This window comes from Staurois parvus, unplaced genomic scaffold (assembly GCF_062004578.1).
Source record: "Staurois parvus isolate SC_StPar_1 unplaced genomic scaffold, SC_StPar_1.0 ptg000054l, whole genome shotgun sequence".
In the NCBI taxonomy this organism is placed as follows: domain Eukaryota; kingdom Metazoa; phylum Chordata; class Amphibia; order Anura; family Ranidae; genus Staurois; species Staurois parvus.
Window position 1 is genome coordinate 1,931,033 of NW_028317850.1, and position 23,618 is coordinate 1,954,650.

Sequence of the window (23,618 nt, forward strand, 5' to 3'; positions counted from 1 at the left end):
CCAGTGGCGGAACTACCAGGGTCGCAACAGTCGCATTTGGGAGCAGGCCCTAGCATTCCACCACTGTGTGGGGGGCCAAAGACGGCCCACTGTTGGCTCAGAACTGCCTGACTGCTGCTACTGGCATTGCTTGAGTGGCAGGGGGGTGGGTTCAGCGATGGCAGTGTGGAAGCCCCAATTCCCGGCTAGAATGGAAGAGGATGTGGTGTCAGGACTCCAGTCCAGGATCTCAGGCTTATCTATTTAATGTGTAGATTGGACTCCTCCTTCCCCTCCTCTCTACACTTCACCGGAAACACAGAGGACACCTGCTGCAAGAAGTGGACAAGGAGCCGCAGTAGTCCACAGATAGAGGTAACAAAGGGACATACACCACAAGCAGGACATACACCACAAGCTGGATGGGGCAAATGTTGGGGCTGTTTCAGGGAGAAGGCAAGCAGGACGGAAATAGAGCTGTCATGGGGTGGTGCAGTGTGCTCTGCTCCTCCTAACACTGACATGGCAGGAACAGGCTGATCCGCCTGGCAGTGCTAGGGTCACTCCCACATTCCAAAGACATGCTGGCAGGTTAATTGGATCCTGTCTAAATTGGCCCTAGTATGTGTATGTAAGAATGCAAGTTAGGGACTTTAGATTGTACGCCCCTTGAGGGTTAGGGACTGATGTGAATGTACAATATATATATGTGTAAAAGCTCTGTGTAAATTGACAGCGCTATATAAGTACCTATAATAATAATAATAATAATAATAATAAAAAATCCATGTGGCAGGGATCAATGGTAGCCATCACTTATCAGGGCTCTCTGCAGGGGGCAGGTTCTATTCTAGTGGCTCCAGAGGGCCCATTTACATCCTCCAGGGTGCCCATCTACATTCTCCAGGGTGCCCCTTAGTACAGTAATAAGTGAGCATTCTGGAGGCACTAAGAGGGCACTCTGGAAAGGAATGTAAAGGGACACCCTGGAGAATGTAAAGAGGCACTCTGGACCAGAGGCGGACTGACAACTCATGGGGCCCCCGGGCAATAGGGGATCATGGGGCCCCTGTGTCCTTTCCCAAACTCAAAAAAGCCTATGAAAAAGGTACCAGGGGCATCTCATGGGGCCCCCTACTTGTGATGGATATGGTAAAATATCTATTTGGTTTTCTGTTGAATATATACATTTTTCTATACATTTTATACATATCTACTTTTATACTTTTTCATATTTCTAAATATATATGATTTGTGTATATCTTTTGTCTGCTGGGCTTTGTAGTCCCCCTTAATTCAAAAATGTCTGTTCAGCAATGTTCTCAACCCCTCCCGTCGAGCTGTGAAGATCTTGTAACTACGCCTTGAATATGTGAGGGAGTAAAGAGATAACGAGCGGCAACCAAGCCTCAAGCATCAAGTTCCTGCACTTTTCCCATATTTCAGCCAACCAAAATGTGCCGTTTAGATTGTGACTGTTTTTTTATATAATAATGACATATAACAGTAATGGTGTGAACCTCCTGCGCTCAAAAAAACTTTATGTAAGTGCGCTTTCTATTTGCTTATGACTTTTGATAATAAACATATTACACAATGGAGGCCTGTGTTCTATGTTTCATATGAGTGATTGGCGCAGCATTTGATTCTACTTGGAGAAAGGAGCCAGTGTTGAAGTGCGGATCCCTGGGGGGAGTTTCAGATACAATGTGAGCAGTTTTTGGAGAGATACTTACCTGGAGGATCTGTGAGAGGGATCCTAATAAGCGCTTTGACTCGTAAGGGTCGAATTCTTAAGGTGAGAGGCTAATTCAGCCGGTGTTCGGATGAGTTCAACTATCAACTCACTTCTATACACAAATATCAGCACGAGTGTTTTTTTGTTCACCTGAGTGTGATCATCTTTAAGTTTGAACTTTATATACACGGAAATATTATTTTTGATGTTTAGGTGCATGTACCGAGTTCACATATATGCACTTTTTGAGTTTCTGCACTTTATGGGGTTTATATATATGTGTTAATACACATTGGTGTTGTATGTGTTATGTATATATATATATATATATATACATTTATAATAAGCACTTAATATTTTATATGATTAGTTCACCTTATTTATGTAGTTTTTTTCACATATATGCTTTATGTGCATGATTTCACATAAGTGGAAATATTTTTCTATTTATTATTAGGTATTTTTGGTTCACAGGTTTTTAAGTGAGTAGCGCTACATTGGTTCCATGTGTTAATAATGACATATACGCTATTATTCTATGTGTATAAAAGGTTAAGCACTGCCCTGCAATAAACAGAGGTGAGGAAGTGGTTAAACTGGACGGATGTCAGTGTAATTATTTCTGGCGTGCACGCATATCCATACGTCAAATTAGGAGCAGCAGCAGACATCCAAACCTGAACCCGATTGTGGCTCAAAACCATTACATACTGACCCCGGGCCCTCGGGTAGTGCCCGAGTTTCCAAATGGTCAGTCCGCCCCTGCTCTGGAGGTACTAAGGGAGCACTCTGGAGAAGGATGTAAGAGGGCATTCTGGAGGTACTAAGGGGGCACTCTGGAGGAGGATGTAAGGGGGCACTCTGGAGGTACTAAGAGGGCACTCTGGAGAATGTATAGGGGCACCATGGAGGATGTAAAGAGGCACTCTGGAGGTACTAAGGGGGCACTCAGGAGGTGGATATAAGGGGGCACTCTGGAGGTACTAAGGGGGCACTCTGGAGGAGGATGTAAAGGGGCACTCTGAAGGATTTAAGGGGGCACTCTAGAGGTATTAATTTAGTACCGCCAGAGTGTCCCCTTAGATCCTTCAGAGTGCCCCCTTAGTACTACTACCCCATATCCAGCATAGTTCTTTGACACTTTATCAAATTTTCTACCTGAAAAAGCTGGAAGAAGTGTCTGCAGGAGTCTGACATTGCACCTGTGATTTACTGAGCACAGGTGCAAAGCTTTGAAGGCTCCTGTGGGAAAAAAAGTTGGGGGAGCCCTTTATGGTTTCTTGCACTGGGGCCCTTAAGGTTCTAGTTACGCCTCTGCTAAGCATCATGTAAATTCCATGCAGTCTGATCTTGGTATATTCTTTTTCTATTCCATTGTCCAGATTGTGTTCTTTCCTTGCAAAAGGAGGAGTATAATTGCTGCTTTTAGATTCATACAATTCCTACTGAAGACAAATGACATAGAGACAGCTTACTGCTTGTTAAGTTTACTGGAAGTTGGCACTGTGGTTAGCCAGTCAGAGTTAGTTCATTCTAATACTGAAGTATTGAGGTTGATTTATTAAAAATGGAGAGTGCAAAATCTGATGCAGCTGTACATGATAGCCAATCAGCTTCTAACTTCAGCTTGTTCAATTAAGCTTTGACCAAAAAAAATGGAAGCTGATTGGTTTCTATGCAGTTCTGCACCAGATTTTGCACTCTACAGGATTAGTAACTCAACCTCATTGAACCTTATTTTGCAACTTATAAATTAACCTCAAATGCATTCAGTTATTTAGCAGTGTATGTAGTAGAGGAGATAAAGACTAAAAGAATGGTCTTGTGTGGAAAGGACAGTAGGCTTATCTTTCCTACAGGGAGACAGTACAGCTTAGTCCAAAATTTCTTCTTTGATTCATGGCTAACATTAGAACACTCTGCTACCGGGAGACATCACGATTTTCAACTGGAAAAATATGAAAGATATTTGAGACACATAAATGGTTGTGTGATGAAATGTTTAATATAGGCTTATTTAACCCTTAAATTGGCTTTTTCATTATGTCAGGCCATACAAAATAAAACTACGAGTTTATAGTAAACTTTTTCTGTTGTGGAAGACTAAAGAGAGAAGACTGAGATTACAATTTTACCATTTTTGTTAGAATATGGTCAAAAGAGGAGTTGTGTTTTTGTTATAAATAACTTAAAAGATCCTTACACAATAAAGAAGTGTCTGCACTTACTTTGAATAAACTGTTAAGCAGCTTAAAACCCAATGCTGGGCAAAAACAAAAAAAGTCTCATGCAGTGGGGCTGTGCCCACTCTGCACGGGTTAATTGTTTGTTTTTGTCAAGGGGACTTGTGAACCTATACCTACAAACTATATACATACATATAAATACCTAAATATATTTACCTAATCGTCTAATCCTTTCCGCGCAAGACCAGTCCCTGTGGCTCCTGCCCATCCCAAAAAAAACGAATGGTGAATGGTGCACTGAGCACCCTGGCTGCCATTGTGCTACATGCTGGGTGTTCTTTTTGCTTCTGTGCCTTTAAGAGGGGTGGGCTCCCTAATGTGCACCTGCCCCAGGTCTATCCATTAAATGCATGTGCCTCTACTATGGGGACTCAAATTTGTTGAGTTAGGAACCACAGATTACTGGGGTGCCTTGATGTGGCTCTGTGGCTTACGTATGTATTTTCAAATGTGTGCTAACTAAACCCCTGCTTTTACGCATACTGTTAGACAGGTTCATTTGGTTGTTGGCAAGCTGGCTCGCGAGTTGATTTATGAACAATTTTTTAATTTTTTTTCTTTACTGTCCTGCCCATCCCTCCCTGAAGTCAAGCAGCCTTGTCATCTGGACTGTTCAAGAGGTCATCATGCCCATAGACCTGCTTTAGATGTGAGGACAGGAGGAACAGTCCACCACTGGATTGTGGAGGAGGGCTGTTTTCCAGTGGTGTGGAGGATTGGGTGAGTATACGGCTTTCTCCTCTCCCCTGGACAAAACGAGCAGTTAACCTGTGCAGTGTGGGCACAGTCCCACTGCATGGGAAAACTTTTTTCACCCAGATTTGAGCTTTAAAGCTGATCATATATGCTAGATAGAATAAGAGAAGTCCATAGATTCCCCTATTTACAATAAACAGCGTGAATGGATACATTGTATTTATTTATTTCAGGTACTTATATAGAACTGTCAATTTATGCAGTGCTTTACATATGTGTTGTGCATTCACATCAGTCCCTAACCCTCAAGGAGCATACAATCTAAGGTCCCTAACGTACACTCATATATATATACACATACTAGGGCCAATTTACCTACCAGCATGTCTTTGGAATGTGGGAGGAAACCCATGCAGGCACAGGGAGAGCATGCAAACTACAGGTACCTTGGTTGGGATTTGAACCAACGATCTTCCAGGCAGAAGTGCTAACCATTTAGCCACTGTGCTGCCCATATATCTTGCACAATTGATTATTGTATTCTGACAGTCAGCACCTGGCAGTCAGAATACTAAAACAGTATCTACAGATGATTGGCTAAAGTCACTATTCAGCTGCTTTTTTCCACCTGTCTCTTTCAATTTCTGGAACAAAGTTTGTCAAGCCAGGTAGCATCAGCAAGGCCATCCATGGCTCAAAGTTCAGCCACTTCACAGGATTTAGTTGAAATTCAAGCTGTGTATGGCCAGCATAACTGCAATCAATTGAATAAAAAAAAATATTGAGCATACACAATTGCGACACAAGCCATATTTTAATTGAATGTTATTAAAAAATAATTTTTCTTTTCAATCTGCAGTGTTGTCATTTTCTGTAAAATGCAATGCAATATGGCATGGTGTACAGAACTTCCCCAAGATATATCATTTCCTGCTTGTGTGATTGGCTTACTGATTTTCTCAGAAGTCTGCAGTAAGATACAAGTAAGATTTTGAGCATCTCCTGCAACAAAAATGTAATTTTTGGTGAGATACTCCCAAAGGAAAATCATGTCTAAAGGGATGCAGGCCCTGCACTTTCCCCATTAGAACCCTGCAGGTGCAGCAGCTGGTAATCATAAAATCACTCCCTTTCACATTATTTTGCACATAGACACACAAACAAACAGCCATTTATTCAGAATAACAAAATCTGCAACAAAGTTTGTTAAGAATCTTGCAATGTACATTGATCACCTAGAGGGAAAAGTTTTTTCTCGGGCGTTCAATTTTGTTTCATCAGTTCAGTCACGTTTTTTCAAAGAAAAAATGGGTCCGTTCACATCAGTTTTTCATCAGTTCACATCACTTTTTCATCAGTTTACATCCGTTTTTTAAATTCTTTACCAATGCAAAAATGGACCGTATGTCTGTTTACATCACTTTTTTGCCTGTTTACATCCATTTTTCATCCATTTACATCCGTTTACTTTTTTTGTCTGTTCCATTTTTTTTTAACAGAAGAAAAATAGGGTTTTCTTCCATTCAAAAAACGGATGTTAACGGATGCGTACATTAACAGATGTAAAGAGATGATCATTTGTTTACATCTGTTTTTCATCCATTTTTCATCAATTTACATCCGTTTTTTACATCCTTTACCAATGCAAAAATGGACCGTATGTCTGTTTACATCCATTTTTTGCCCGTTTACATCCATTTTTTGTCCGTTTCCATCCGTTTACATTTTTTGTCTGTTCCATTTTTTTAAACAGAAGAAAAATAGGGTTTTCTTCCATTCAAAAAACGAATGTTAACGGATGCGTACATTAACGGATGTAAACAAATGATCATTAGTTTACATCTGCTAGTCCACAGAAATACATGGGTGTCCGTTTTTCATCTGTAAATGGACAGATGAAAAGCGGACATACGGGACGCCTGTGTGAAAGGGGCCTACTTTTCTTCTGTAAGAAAAAAACAAAATGGACAAAAAAAAGGATGTAAGTAGATGTAAATGGGTGAAAATTGGATGTCAATGGACATACAGTCCGTTTTTGCATTGGTAAAGGATGTAAAAAAATGGATGCAAACTGAAGAAAAAAGGATGAAAAATGAATGTAAACTGATGAAAAACTGGCATAAATTGATGAAAAACTGATGTGAACTGATCCGTTTTTTCTTTGACAAAATGTGACTGAACTGGTGAAAAAAACGGAATGCCCGTGTGAAAGGACCCAAAATGTGTGCTTTCTATTTTCTTGTTTACAAACTCTGAAATAAGTGAAGACCATTCAGTCTTATAAAGTATGTGAAAAAGCTGAAAAAAATAGAAAACCTGTCATATGACTTTGACAGATCATGTGGAAGGGCTTCCTCCTAACCCCAAGTGTTTTCTGTAGGGTTATGCACAGAGCACTTTGAAAGACACCATAGATTCTACACTAGGGGTCTCCAAACTTTTTAAACAAAAGGCCAGTTTACTGTCCTTCAGGCTTTAGGGAGGCTGGACTGTGGCCAGTGTGAGTAGAAAATGGCTCTGCATAAGTGGAAGTAAACCCTGCCCCTTTACCAGGAGGAATATTACACCAGAGATGGTGTCAGTGGGAGAAATAGTACCCCAGCAATGGTGTCAGTGGGAGAAATAGTGACCCAGCGATGGTATCAGTGGGAGGAATAGTGCCCCATCATTGGTGACAGTGGGAGGAATGGTGCCTCATCACTGGTGTCAGATGGAGGAATAGTGTTCCAAGGGCCACATAGAGGCAAGCAAAAGGCCGCATCCAGCTACTGGACCGCAGTTTGAAGACCAATGTTCTACACTGTGCCCTGCATGAAAGTGTAATGTAGTGTAATGACTGTGATGTCCTGTGGAGAGCAGTATCTGTTCTCTGTTATAAATCAGCCCCTCTGTGTTTTAACAGTTACTGCACTAATAAAGCTACAATTAATTTTTCTCCTGTTACAGATAATCATAGTTCTTCAAAGCATGAACACAACATTGGTTAAAGAAATACAGAAAGCAAGTTTTCATATCTATTTGTACAGTGGTTATATTCTGTACTCCTCTGAACTGAAGGCTGAAAAGAAGTTTATAAGGACTGTAATATGGGAACAGGCACTGCTGTCTAATTTTTTAAGTTGTAGACGCCATATTTATTTCCTTCAATATATGGTGAGTCTTTGAATGATCCAGTGCATATCAGTTGCCCAGACACTTGATATCTACATCCTTCAGCCAAAGAAAGATAATTGCTAGGGATGAGTCAACTGGGTTTGATTAGAAGTTGGTTCATGGAAAAATGCCTAAACAAATGGCCAGGATTCTCTTTATCTACACCTGACTCTTATCCTAGATAAAGTTCTGATATAGATGGTAATGGAGGTTCTCCACACAAAGGTGGCAGACATTGTTTTTTTTTCATTAAAGGCCTTGCCAAAAACATTGTGTGTGTGTGTGTGTGTTTACTTTCACTTTTTTTGTGAAAGAGTAGGGGTACTATGTACTTTAAAACAGGCCATAGTTAATGCGATTTTCTTATTCTCCTGGAAAGAAAATTGCTCAATTCCCCCATTAACACTGATTGTGAATCCCTCCCATGAAACTATTGTGTTTTTCAGACAGGGGGGAGCTGGTAACCAAATGATTATTGTTAGCTGCTATAGCAGTGGTTCTCAACCTTTCTAATGCCGCGACCCCTTAATACAGTTCCTCATGTTGTGGTGACCCCCAACCATAAAATTATTTTCGTTGCTACTTCATAACTGTAATTTTGCAGTGGGAGGAATAGTGCCACGTCATTGGTGTCAGTGGGAGGAATAGTGTCCCATCACTGATGTCAATGGGAGGAATAGTGTCCCATCACTGATGTCAATGGGAGGAATAGTGCCCCATCATTGGTATCAGTAGTAGGAATAGTGCCCCATCATTGGTGTCAGTGGGAGGAATAGTGCCCCATCATTGGTATCAGTAGTAGGAATAGTGCCCCATCATTGGTGTCAGTGGGAGGAATAGTGCCCCATCATAGGTGTCAGTGGGGGGAATAGTGCCCCATCATTGGTGTCAGTGGGAGGAATAGTGCCCCATCATTGGTGTCAGTGGGAGGAATAGTGCCCCATCATAGGTGTCAGTGGGAGGAATAGTGCCCCATCATTGGTGTTAGTGGGAGGAGTAGTGCCACGTCATTGGTGTCAGTGGGAGGAATAGTGTCCCATCACTGATGTCAATGGGAGGAATAGTGTCCCATCACTGATGTCAATGGGAGGAATAGTGCCCCATCATTGGTATCAGTAGTAGGAATAGTGCCCCATCATTGGTGTCAGTGGGAGGAATAGTGCCCCATCATAGGTGTCAGTGGGGGGAATAGTGCCCCATCATTGGTGTCAGTGGGAGGAATAGTGCCCCATCATTGGTGTCAGTGGGAGGAATAGTGCCCCATCATTGGTGTCAGTGGGAGGAATAGTGCCCCAACACTGGTGTCAGTGGGAGGAATAGTGCCCCATCATTGATATCAGTGGGAGGAATAGTGCCCCCATCATTGGTGTCAGTGGGAGGAATAGTGCCCCAATCATTGGTGTCAGTGGGAGGAATAGTGCCCCATCATTGGTTTCAGGGGGAGCAATAGTGCCCCAACATTGGTATCAGGGGGAGCAATAGTGCCCCAACATTGGTGTCAGTGGGAGGAATAGTGCCCCATCGTTGGTGTCAGTGGGAGGAATAGTGCCCCATCGTTGGTGTCAGTGGGAGGAATAGTGCCCCATCATTTGTGTCAGTGGGAGGAATAGTGCCCCATCGTTGGTGTCAGTGGGAGGAATAGTGCCCCATCGTTGGTGTCAGTGGGAGGAATAGTGCCCCATCGTTGGTATCAGGGGGAGCAATAGTGCCTCAACATTGGTGTCAGTGGGAGGAATAGTGCCCCATCGTTGGTGTCAGTAGGAGGAATAGTGCCCCATCGTTGGTGTCAGTGGGGGGAGGAATAGTGCCCCATCGTTGGTGTCAGTGGGGGGAGGAATAGTGCCCCATCGTTGGTGTCAGTGGGGGGAGGAATAGTGCCCATCGTTGGTGTCAATGGGGGGAGGAATCGTGCCTCATCGATGGTGTCAGTGGGAGGAATAGTGCCCCATCATAGGTATTAGTGACACCAATGATTGGGCACTATTCCTCCCACTGACACCAATGATACTTACCTTGCTGACCCCTGCTCCAGCCTGGGCTCGCTCGCTCCCTCCCTCTCCCATGGTACAGACACTTACCGGTCAGATGTCTTCCTTCTCCGGCCGCTCTCCTCCTCTTCACTCGCTCGATCTTCGCGGTTCCGCTCGGCTCCTCCTTTCCAAGCTCCACCTCCTCGCCGGTGATTGGCCGCCTGTGTGCATCTCCTGAGCTACAGTTCCGGCGGCCAATCACCGATGAGGATTGATCCCGGGGGTGTGTCCAGATGACAGGGACGGCATGTCATCCCGCCCACACCTGGAGTCGGATAGAGGAGCGGTGTCTCGGTTCCTAAGGCCATCGGAAATATGTGTTTTCCGATGGTCTTAGGCGACCCCTGGGAAAGTGTCGTTCGACCCCCAAAGGGGTCGCGACCCCCAGGTTGAGAACCGCTGTGCTATAGCATGCTAGAAAACCAACATGCTGGTTGTATCCAAGTCCATTGATGGATCGATTTGGATACAATCAGTCTGCCCATAGACAGAGTGAATATCAGCCATCCCTGCTGAATGGGCCGAGATTTGAACCATCTATGTCCGGCTTTATTCACATGGGGGTGGTATCTGGGGACTAACTTATTGTTAAAGGAGAATTTCAGATTTTGAAATGCCTTCCACCCATAGACCCCCACAACCAATGGGCAAGGATTCTAAGGGAGAGGCTCTGGCCCTCATCAGCATGGGGCAAGATGCTTTTCCAGGGCTGTCCCCCTGGCAAGGTACCCCTCTGTTTGAGGGCATGTGGATTGGTATGGTTCAGGAAGAGGACATATGCTCATCTTCCCCATTCCAGGCCTGCCAGGCTGCATGCTTGTATCAGGGTCCGAGGAAGATTTTTTTCTCTTTTTTTCTGGGTGGAATTTGGGGAGGACTCCACACAGTTTTTATTTGCACAATCCCCACCCCTCTATTTACACTATGCTGTCAGCCAGGAATCCCCGTCTTACAAACGAAACGCATCAGAGAGGTGCCCCCCATTGATCTACCACACCGCATGGCTTTTTGAGGACGGCCGGCGGTCATTGTACATTACTCTGTAAGTGCTTGTTTCATATGTGTATCATCACCATTAAAGCTACTACACTATCAGAGTTCTTTGTCTGGGGCACTTTTTTGTTTTGAGCCCCATGCTTTTTGAAGGTTTGCCTGAATCCTACTCATCTGACATCTGAGGCTTGTGATGACCCCCCCCCCCCAGTGGCTTTAACTGACATATCCGGAGGTCTTCTATGGATTCCTGATGTATGACACCTGGTGGCTGCAGTTTAGATGACTACTACCTATTCCAGAGTCCTACATCCAGAGTACCAGGAGTAGGTCTTGTATACACCATGCGCAAGCATTTCTTCTATCTGGTTAGTGCAATCTATTCTCAGTTTCACCAGCACAGGAGTCAGGGATATTCTGCTTCATCACCTACAGACTTTCTACAGCGTTCACTTTTCACCTTGCACCTTAAAATTATATGTGTATACTGGTTTTACTTTGATGTGATTTATGATATCATTTATGGCTATTAGCGCTGCATTATATTATTCATGATTTATTATGTGAAGGTTATTGAGGTTACCTTTTATGTCAGCAGCTAGCCTTTTTATCCTACTTTTATGTGCACCCAGCGCTTGATTTGGCCTATTTTATGTTGGTATACCACTGTCACTGCAGGCATAGATATACCAAAGTTTAAAACACACACACAGTAGCGCTCTTCAGAGGCAGGGGTTCTTAGTTTGCAATAAAGAGCTTCAGAAACAGTTCAACACTTTCAGAAAGAAAGATTTATTACTAAAAGTTCAAAAGGGTGCAATAAAAATATTTACAAAAAAAGGTGTAGCCAATAAATATACTGAGAGCAATAGCAGAGCAAAGAGATAATAGAAAGAAGTTTAGAGGGATAAAGTATTTGCCGTGAGCCTTAGTTTAAGCAGATCAGGTTTCAGAGCAAAAGGATGCCTTATCTCTCAAAGTTAGTTCCGATGTTAAAAGGGAGAATCTTCAACTTCCCTCAACTCAGCTTAGCTTTTTCTAGGAACTCAGCAGGGTGTCTCCCTGAAGCAGAGAACCAATCGCCTCATTTGGGCGGGTGTGGCATGCGGAGACCCAAGCTATGACCAAAAACCCTCCCAGTTGATGTCATGGTTCATAACCTACCCTGGATACATATAACATTCTATCCATGAGTAGATTAATAAGCAGAATCTTCTGCTGAACGTTTACATATGAAATATGACATACCTGTTGTGACGGGTAAGGAGATATTCTCTGCTTTCATGTATATGTCAGATAGGGGGTGTAATATATCAGGCGACTTGTATTAAAGTGACCGGTTTGAATATCTGCCTGGTTTTTAGGCAAGTCTCTCATATTCCAAGATATGTAATCATAGGGGAAAGTGGGTCTTGAATGTAATGTCTGCTTTATGGCTTATCTGGAATGTCTTTGAACTCAGTGAAGGACTTGGTTTATGGCTTTACGATATCCCTTTCCAAGCAAGAGTCTCGCAGACATATGGGCACCAGCTAATTGGGGTTTATAGCCATGATGCCCTTCCAATGAGTTTGGTGCCTGTGATCTCTGTCATCATCCAGACCATATGTCACTCAACAGAGAGGGAGGGGGGATGTCGGAGGAATCTGATTTGGGAGAGAGAGATACAAGATGGAGGGGTTTGGAGCAAAATGGATGACCGCGTCCATCTCTGTGTGCACGATTGCTACAATGAGTACAAATTAGTTTGTTGTTTTTGTTATAATTTATTTTGGATTTTTTGAAATTTGTTACTTATGTGATTTGGAGATTTGGATACATCCGAATCTCAGAATAATGAAAATTTCATCAGAATTTCGATTTGTAATGAATCACACATGTTCAGTCACCGGAGTTTCAGGGTCAGAGTCAACAGCAACTTCTGCAATCCTTATTGATACAGTACTAGTTTGTGTCATCTCCACATGCCTACAAATTTTCTATGCCTAACTTGCCTCAAGAACACCATTATTGGGGTCCTCTTTTACCCCCAGGCTAAATATCAGCTATATGGGCTACTATGACTATTGTTACACCACTGTCACCAAGTAATGAAGCTGCAGTAAGAATGTTGCCTTGGGGGCGCATGCGCGACAAGGGATGATGGCGGACGTTTAGTTCCCGTGCTCCGCTCATCCCCAGCCCTTCCTGACTCATCCGTCACGCCACACCGCTCCTAACTCGCTCTGGGTGAGCCACACTAGCTCCGCACCCGGCACGACACCTGGACGCTCCGGCAGTTTCTCTCCAGGCAGCAATCCCCGTCCTCAAGTACCATCACAAGTCCGAGGAGCGATCCCGGACCCCCAGCGGCCACAGAGGGTACTGCAGCCTTCCTCCCAGCAGAGCAGCTGGAAGCCTCTGTTTTAAATCATTCCCAGATGGAGGAATCTGACCCCCAGGCTATGACAGGAGGGGCAATGGACCACCCTTTACCAGGGAATCATTCATCCTTTACCCAGACTTCCCAGCAGGTTTCATCTTGTCTCACAATTTCTGAACTGGACGATAAATTGCAAGTATTTTTACGCAATATTACCGCCTCCATATCCGCTGAAGTTGGAAAATTGGCTTTGGACCTCAGAGGGAAAATAGCCCAGATCGAGACCGTACGGATCAATTGGAAAATAAGTTTGATGAATAGGTGCAATACGTTCATGTCTTGGAGGAAGACAACACATATCTGAAGCACTCCATGTCCCAAATGCAGCTCCAACAAGAGGACCTGAAAAACAGGGAAAGGCGCCAAAATATCCGTATGTCCGAATCTATTGCTGACTCACAACTACACCATCACCTATTGTCCTTCTTCATCGCAACAGCTTCCATGGTTCCAGAAGAAGATTGGCGAATGGATATGGTTCACCGCTCTCTGGGCCCGAAACCTGCTGAAGCACCAGACCATGCAACGTCATAGTCCGCTTCCATTTATTTCAAAGCAAAGAAGCCTTATTATCTGCAGTTCGCCACAAATCTTCTTTGGAATTTAAAGGGGACAGACTCCAGCTCTTCTGTGACCTTTCCCCGATTACCCTGGCCAAACGGCGGGCACTGAAGCCGATCACCACACACCTTCAGCAACACTGTGTCCCTTATCGCTGGTGGTTCCCCTTCAAGCTGATCGTCTCTAAAGACAACATCCAAGTTGTTCTTCGTGATCTTCATGAGGCAGACTCTTTCCTACAGCAGCTGGGTCTCCCACCTTTGTCGGATGATGAGTCCTCATTGCCGCCTACCCCATCTTGCCCTTCCGCCACCCCCAACAAGATCTGGACACCAGTTCGCGGGGACCGGAAGTGACTCTCTTGTACCCCACAATGTCCACGTCCTCCTCGATCAATCGATCCGCCTACCTGATGTTCTTCTGGGGTGACCTCCTGTGGTGATTCTGGTGCTGATCCTTCCCCCCCTGATCTTTACAAGGTTTCTACACGGGTTCTTTGGCCGGCCGAACCCTTGTTGGGTGCATTTTTTTCTTTTGTTTTTCTCTGGCCGGGTTTGACGACCTTTCTGATGTGTCGGATGTTGTGTTGCCCCCAGTTTTGTCTAGCCATTGGCCTAGACGACTTGGGACTAGTTGTTGCTCCCAAGTATATATCCTTACGGATATCTATGTCTGCCACTTTAATTTCTATTTTTTGTGTTATTTTAATGTTCTCTGTTTTCTACTCTTTCATCCATGGTATCTCATTTATTTTTTATGCTTTATCCATTATTATTTTATGATGGCTTTAAGGTTTTTGTCATATAATGTCAAGGGCCTTAACTCCATTCAAAAACGGTGGATGTCTTTGAGGGAATTTCGATCCTCAGGAGCAGACATTATTTTTGTCCAGGAGACCCATTTCAAATCAACTGGCTCCTTTCGTTTTGCCTCAAGATTTTTTTCCCAAGCTTACTCGGCCTTTGATCTCTCCGGGAAGGCTGGGGTGGCAATTCTGATTAGGACACACTGATCCCTTTGGGTTCTTTCCTCCAAAGTCGAGCAACGAGGTTGTTTCATTATTTTGGAATGTATGCTTGGTAACACTCCTCTTGTTTTAATGAATTTATACGCCCCGAATATGGGTCAATTGCAATTTCTTTCCCAAACACTTGCCAACTTAGGTTCCACTTCCACTCCACATGTGATTGTTGGGGGTGATTTTAATTTATTTTTTTCCCCTCATAAAGATAGGAAAGTTCTTCTGGAGTCCACACCCTCGAAGCGGCAATGCTCCTCTTCAAAATCTTTTCGCAGATTGGTAAGGGAGCATCATCTCTTTGACACCTGGGGGATTAGACACCCTCTCCATAAACAGTTTACTTTCTATTCCACCCCCCATTGTAGTTTCTCCCACCTGGATCATTTCTTTATCTCCGCCCCATTGCTTCCTCTCCTGGTTGCCTCTGAAATAACTTTCTTGGAGACTTGATATGAATTTTAGTGACAATGTTGGCTCTGTAGCTTCTACCTCGACCCTGTGGGAGGCCCATAAGGTGGTATTTCTGTATCTGGGGTCTCTATATTTCTTTGGGCTCCTGTTTAAAAAAATCCCCAGCGAGTGCCTAGCCTTCTCTTATTCACCAACTGTCTTTGGCTGAACGACGTCTATTGGCTAATCCGTCCATTTCTGAGCTCCATAAGGTGACATCTCTTCGCGACCGAATCAAAGCTCTCGATTCCAGTAAGTCTACACAATCCCTCCTTTGGGTCAAACAGAAATTCTACGAATTTTCTAATAAACCTCATCGTATGCTAGTCAATCGACTTAAAGCACAATCCCCCTCAACGATGCCAGATCATCTAATCCAACCAAATGGAAGCCCTACCTATGATCCCCATGTCATGATCTCCCTTTTTTGGCTCATACTATGAGAATCTCTATAACTGTTTGACCCCAGACCTTCATCCGCCCCTCACACAATCATCTTTTGATAGTTTTTTTGATCCCCTATCGCTACCGAGACTATCACCCTCAGACATTGCAGCCCTTAATGCTGACATCTGAGGAATTATTCAATACAATTAAACATCTCCCCTCTAGTAAAACTCTGGGACCAGGCGGATTGCCCTATTCCTATTATAAGTCCTTCATTGGTATCCTGGCCCCCCACCTCCTCTCTCTTTATCGGGATCTTTTCAAAGGTGTCACACCCCAGGCTGAGTTCTCCTGCGCATATATTTCAGTTATCCCCAAACCCGACAAGGACCACTCTATTGTAGACAACTATTGCCCCATTGCCCTATTGAACTCCGATTGCAAGATCTTCACTAAAATCTTGGCCAACCGGCTGTCCGGACTCATCTCCAAGCTCATACACAGGGATCAGGTAGGTTTTGTACCTGCCAGACATGCTACAGATAACACCAGAAGATCCATTGATCTGGTTGACTTGGTTAACCGATCCTCCATCCCTGCTATATTATTGAGTTTAGATGCTCAAAAAGCTTTCAACCGCCTAAGTTGGCCCTACATGTTTATGGTCTTGGAGAGGTTTGGCTTCCGGGGCCCATTCATAGCAGCCTTGAGGGTTCTTTATTCTTCCCCCTTCTCACAAGTCAGATTAGCCTCCTTTCTTTCTTCCTCTTTCCAGATGTCAAATGGTACGCATCAGGGCTGTCCACTCTCTCCTTTATTGTTCATTCTCTGCTTGGAAACATTAGCTATTGCCATCTTGTCTAATCCAGATATACGCGGGATACAATCCCATACCCACGAGTACAAACTATTCCTGTTCAACGATGACATCCTCCTCACACTCTCGAGTCCTCACACCTCCCTACTGATTTTACATAAGACCTTGCGACAATTCGGGGCCCTGTCAGGTTACAAAGTTAATACATCCAAAACTGAGGCACTCCCACTACACATTCCACCTGTCGTTCTGTCTTCTCTTCAGGAGTCCTTTCCTTACCGGTGGTGCACCCACTCTTTAAGATATTTAGGTACTAATCTTACTTCCTCCTACCACTTCATATATGATACTAATTTCCACCCCCTATTTGTAGCTACTTCCCGTTCTTTTAAATTCTGGGATTCCCTGCCCATTTCTTTCCTCGGACGCATCAATGTACTAAAAATGACTGTTACCCAAACTTCTATATTTATTTGCGACCCTCCCTGTCCCTGTCCCTATGTCCAAACTTCACTCCTTTCAAAAATCCCTTCTGCATTTTATTTGGCACAACAAATGGCATAGAATCACACGTTCTGTACTACTCTCCCTGCGTTCTAGAGGGGGTTTAGGGGCACCGGATATAGTAACTTACTACTATGCTACTCATCTTCGTTTTCTCATGTCATGGTCCACTCATTATCCTCTCAACATTAGGACTGAGATTGAATCTTTGCAGTTATCTCCGGCCCATCCTTGCTCCTTCCTTTGGTCGATCTCGGCATTGGATGTCTCATCCTTTCGTCATCTATTCCTTGGTCCCATGCATTTTTCCCTGACTGTTTGGCAGAAATGTAAGGATAAATTTGCATTTGGTCTCTGACTGTTCCCAACTAACAAATATCTTTACAACCCCAATCTCCCAGACAATATGGCCATGTCTCGGATGTCCCCTTGGGTCGCAGCCAACCTTTTCCAACTGCGTCACTTGGTCCACCAGGTGACTCGGAAACTACATTCATTCTCGGATCTCCAGAAAAAAGCTCTTCTACCATCCCAACATTTATATATTTACCTTCAAATACGCCACTTTTTTTCTACCATGTCACCCTCATTGATGCTGGGGAAGCCTACTCCCTTTGAACGTTTATGCATACAGATTCCACACCAAAGGTGTATTATTTCTAACCCATGTAAACTCCTTGTGGACGCCCCCCCCCATCTAATGACACTCATCTTTACATGCGAAAAGTGGTCCCAATTTTTACAATGTGACATTGATCTGATAATGTGGAAGAAAATTTGGGAAAACTCACCTAGATCTTCTGTCTGTGTGGTCTTTAAGGCAAATACATACAAGATTATGATGTTGTGGTACAAAATTCCTGATGTTCTCCATCCTTATAATCCGAATGCTTCTCCTGCCTGCTGGCACTGTGGTAAAGACCTTGGCTCTCTCTACCATATTTTTTGGACATGCGGTTCCATTACTCCATTTTGGGAAGAGGTTTTGTCCTTGTTACAGTCGCTATTGCATACCTCTCTCCCCTTCAAACCTTTATATTTATTACTAAGCCTACCATTCCTGGGCCTACCCAAAACATCCAGGAAACTTTCTGTGCATGTTCTGACCACGGCTAGGAGAAGCATTCCTATGTGTTGGCTATCTTCCATTCCCCCTTCAATGCCGATCTTGTATAAAATTATTGCTGATGTAAGACAGATGGAGTATTTGACCGCCCTTTATGCTCGTTCGATTGCTGTGTTTGAGGCAGTATGGATCCCATGGGATACTTTTGTTTCTTCTTTACCAGCCCAAAATGTACGGTCCTAATAACCTCTACACTGTTATTTTATGACATTATGGGGTTTATTTACTACAGCTGGAGAGTGCAAAATCAGACTCACTTCTGCATAGAAACCAATCAGCTTCCAGGTTTCATTGCCAAAGCTTCATTGAACAAGCTGAGGTTAGAAGCTGATTGGTTCCTATGCAGAAGGGAGTCTGATTTTGGACTCTCCAGCTTTAGTAAATAAACCCCTATATGTCCTGTACCTATGCAGTTCTCTACCATCGATGTACCTTCTTGTTATGTTTTTTTCAAACATGCTGTTTGTATACTTACATGAAAACCAATAAAAATTGTTAATAACAAAAAAGAATGTTGCCTTAAAACAGGGGTGTCCAAACTTTTTTCAAAGAGGGCCAGATTGGATGAAGTGAACATGGTGGAGGGCCGAACATTTTTCCGAACATTCTTTGAACCATTACAATTAAATGCAAATAAATTATTTTATGCCAAGTTAATTGTAAACGACATACTTTTCATTTCATAACATTAAGATCAACTGACAGCTGAGTTTTCACAATGTATTGAAAATAAATTTAAAAAAACTTACCTGCACTAATGTGAAGGGTGAAAAAGGTAGCTGGAGCTGAAGTCTCTGCTCGGCAGCCAGGAGGGGAAGAGAAACACACTTCACGCTGGAAGCCCGGCCCTGACGTCACCGCCCTCTGTCGCTCCCAGCGCGGCGCAGTCACGCATGCGCACTGCTCTCAAGCAGAAGACTGTCTGCCACAGAAGGGAGGGCCGTGCGACAGCCGCATTTACACAGACCAGGGAGAACACGCCGCAGTCAGGCATGCGCACTGCCCTCTGCTCTCAAGCAGAAGACCGTCTGCCATAGAAGGGAGGGCCACATTACACAGAGCAGGGAGGGCTGTTGGAGGGCCGTATTAAACCGACCCCCGGGCCGTAAATGGCCCGCGGGCCGGACTTTGGACATGCCTGCCTTAAAACCTCCTTAAAAAATTATTTGGACCTATTTTGACAGATTCTGGTTATAAATTATTACCTGCTGGAAGCTGCAATTACCTTTTAATTAGTGAACAGAATATTTTACTAACTATCAATATGTATTGATCCATTTGGTTTTACACACAAGTCTATCATCTATAACTCAACAACAAGCAGAAGGCATGAAGGTAATTTCCCAGATACCTCTTTTTGGACCCCTGTGTGTATGGACAATTTCATATCCCTAGCTACAGAAGTGTTTATTCTCTTGTTACCAATTTCCTACTTTCCAAAGCAATAAAATGAACATGTATTTTAAAGTGAATTTGTATGAATAGAAATATGGCAGATGCCTTTGCAGACCTCTCCTTATGAGAATATTAGTTCTCTTGCTGTCATACTAATACACTGACTTCAATGCATTCTGAGTCTCTGAGCTAAAAAAAAATTGCAATAAGGAATTCTAACACACCAGAGGTTAAATTGTCTTAGTTTAGACCTAATTCAACCAAAACGAACATTTTGTTATATGTGGATATTGGTGGGTTAAGTGAAACACAAATCCCTCAGGAAGAGTGCAATAACCTGGAAATACAATAGCTATGTCAGGTATGCAGATGACAGATCATAGACGTCTTTTTTGCACACAGAACAGATCGTGGGGTGATTCATTTTTAATTTATATTTACCCAAATTTTACAGACATTTGTAATGCTACAAGCAAACGCCTATTGTGCTACTGCATACTGCTTTGGTCATGCAGTGATTACACTGTTGCCTGTATCAATGGCTAGTGACCAGATGTTCATGTTCAATCTACTCCTGCAGCTTTTACAACTGTAGGCAATAAATGTTAGACATAGCAGCCCTTAGGAAAGCTTAGTCTTTTACTACACCAAGAACTTCTTGAAAACAACCAACCTAGAACAAATCTAGTATGCTAGCTACTAGCTAGTGTCAGTACGAGGACTCCGGCTGTCCCTTTAAGACTGAGCAAAACTCACCTGAGACAGCTCTTACCTGAAAGTGATGGTAATTGGCCAACTCTTTACTGTCCATGTTTAAAGCACTTGTTCTACACACCACCAGTACTTGTAATAGAGGGTGGTACCTTGTGTGTACTTGCTTGACGTAGCTAGTATCTGCTCTGTGTTTTACTGTGTATGACCTGGCTTGCTCTGACCCTGCTCTCTCTTGACTATGATTGTCTACCATTTGGACACTGATCTACACATGTGTAACTCAGATAGTCAAGACTACGCTTCTGCCTGACCATTCAGTGTTATCAGACTCTCTGCTATTACTTAGTCTGCTCTGACCCGCTACTCTTCCACACTAGCCTTTGCTGTACTACTGGCTCTGCACCACAAATACCAGCAGGCCTGCTTTGCCTACAGATGTATTAAAAGTAGTTATTAAGAGGTTGTCAAATGAATTATCATGTCACCCAATATTGGTCTCCATTCAGTAGCCAAAAAAGGCATTCAAAAAAGGGGGATTTGTGAAAAGAAATTCACAGAAAAAGCGGCTACATTATGAACAGAACGTGACACTCAGAAAAATTTCCAAAAATTATGCTTTATTACACACATATAAATATGACATATGGGCGTTCGCCCTGGTTTACCATCACCTCAGTATGAGACAATACACACAGACCTAAAACCATATAAAATGACACCAAGACCGGTCTAAATGCATGTGCAACAGAAAAAATGACTGCAGGAGTCTAATGTCCCTGTAGCACAGACACATAGGTGAACACTTCCCAAAAGAGGTGTATCCAAAAATTATACCATAGGCATACCATAATATTGAATTTATAAATAGAACAATACCATTATGGTGAATCCCAGACAGGGAATCCAAAAATTGTACTATGGATATAAGTATCACATGTATGCAATGCAGCAAGCACAATATGCGTCAAAAAGAGAACAACAAGCCTCAGGCCTGTATGGAGGGAGACATAAATGTCAAATATATGATGCAATACATTCCTGTACCGACACAAGTGGTTGGGGCCCATTCATCTGTAATATAAACAGCTGTATCCTAGAGCTCTTGAATGAAAATATGCCCCATTTATTCCCAGGATGGAAGAAAAGATGCAAAAAGCAGCACTCTGCTTGAAATGGTATCTTCACCACTATATGTGGACTACACACCACCTTTCGTAGGAAAAACAGGACATATCCCAAAAGATCTTCTGCCTGTTGAGATATATGTGGTATATCCTGTATCTTATACAAAGCACCATGATGTCCCCATCCTGTAGTGAGACAAATGATATGTGGGAAGTCACTGACAGAGTTTACACTCAATAAGATATAAAGGTCATATAGATCACAGAGGACCTTATATCTATTGTCCTGTAACAGTCCACTCACCACCTGTGCTGTGGGTATTAGGAATGAAAGAGATGTCCTTCATGGGTACTGCCATACACGGCCACAGAGGCCTAGGAACCACCGCTGACATCCGCCGATATACCGCGGGTTCCAGCCCCTTCTTGGCGCTTGTGCTGCTCACACTTGCCTCATGGCATGTGAAGATGGCTTCCTCCTTATGGGTCAGCGTGCGTTCCACCTAATGCGCATGACCGGAAGTGACGTATCTGACGTATGACGTCAACGCGTTTCGCCGATGGGCGTATCTCACTCAGCTTCGTCAGCTTGGTCCTGACGAAGCTGAGTGAGATACGCCCATCGGCGAAACGCGTTGACGTCATACGTCAGATACGTCACTTCCGGTCATGCGCATTAGGTGGAACGCACGCTGACCCATAAGGAGGAAGCCATCTTCACATGCCATGAGGCAAGTGTGAGCAGCACAAGCGCCAAGAAGGGGCTGGAACCCGCGGTATATCGGCGGATGTCAGCGGTGGTTCCTAGGCCTCTGTGGCCGTGTATGGCAGTACCCATGAAGGACATCTCTTTCATTCCTAATACCCACAGCACAGGTGGTGAGTGGACTGTTACAGGACAATAGATATAAGGTCCTCTGTGATCTATATGACCTTTATATCTTATTGAGTGTAAACTCTGTCAGTGACTTCCCACATATCATTTGTCTCACTACAGGATGGGGACATCATGGTGCTTTGTATAAGATACAGGATATACCACATATATCTCAACAGGCAGAAGATCTTTTGGGATATGTCCTGTTTTTCCTACGAAAGGTGGTGTGTAGTCCACATATAGTGGTGAAGATACCATTTCAAGCAGAGTGCTGCTTTTTGCATCTTTTCTTCCATCCTGGGAATAAATGGGGCATATTTTCATTCAAGAGCTCTAGGATACAGCTGTTTATATTACAGATGAATGGGCCCCAACCACTTGTGCCGGTACAGGAATGTATTGCATCATATATTTGACATTTATGTCTCCCTCCATACAGGCCTGAGGCTTGTTGTTCTCTTTTTGACGCATATTGTGCTTGCTGCATTGCATACATGTGATACTTATATCCATAGTACAATTTTTGGATTCCCTGTCTGGGATTCACCATAATGGTATTGTTCTATTTATAAATTCAATATTATGGTATGCCTATGGTATAATTTTTGGATACACCTCTTTTGGGAAGTGTTCACCTATGTGTCTGTGCTACAGGGACATTAGACTCCTGCAGTCATTTTTTCTGTTGCACATGCATTTAGACCGGTCTTGGTGTCATTTTATATGGTTTTAGGTCTGTGTGTATTGTCTCATACTGAGGTGATGGTAAACCAGGGCGAACGCCCATATGTCATATTTATATGTGTGTAATAAAGCATAATTTTTGGAAATTTTTCTGAGTGTCACGTTCTGTTCATAATGTAGCCGCTTTTTCTGTGAATTTCTTTTCACAAATCCCCCTTTTTTGACTGCTTTGCCTACAGTCCTGCTTGTGGTATGTGTTATTTATTACTGAACTGTCTGCATATGTAGGAACCAACTCTACGATATACTGTTTGGAGTTTTGCAGGTGGGCCCTGGAATCTGGGTGGAATGACACAGAACTTCGCAGCCAATTTCAAATTGGCCTATTCAAGGCAATTGAAAACGCTTTGCTCAACTATCCGTACCCAGCCTCACTGGATGAGGCCATGAACTGGCCATCAGAATTGACCACTGCCAGCAGGAGAGGGGAAAGGAAATTGGCACAGCTGAGGTGCAACCTGAGCCTTCCTTGACACCCAATTTTTCCACCTACAGTACCATGTCTGAGTATCTAGGTTTCACCCGTTTATCTGCTCAGGAACACACATACTGTCGTAACATGGGAGTTTTTTTATATTTGTGGATTCTGGAGCCGCTTGAATCTGAAAACACATGCTCTTGACTGTCCTGTCCACCTGTGT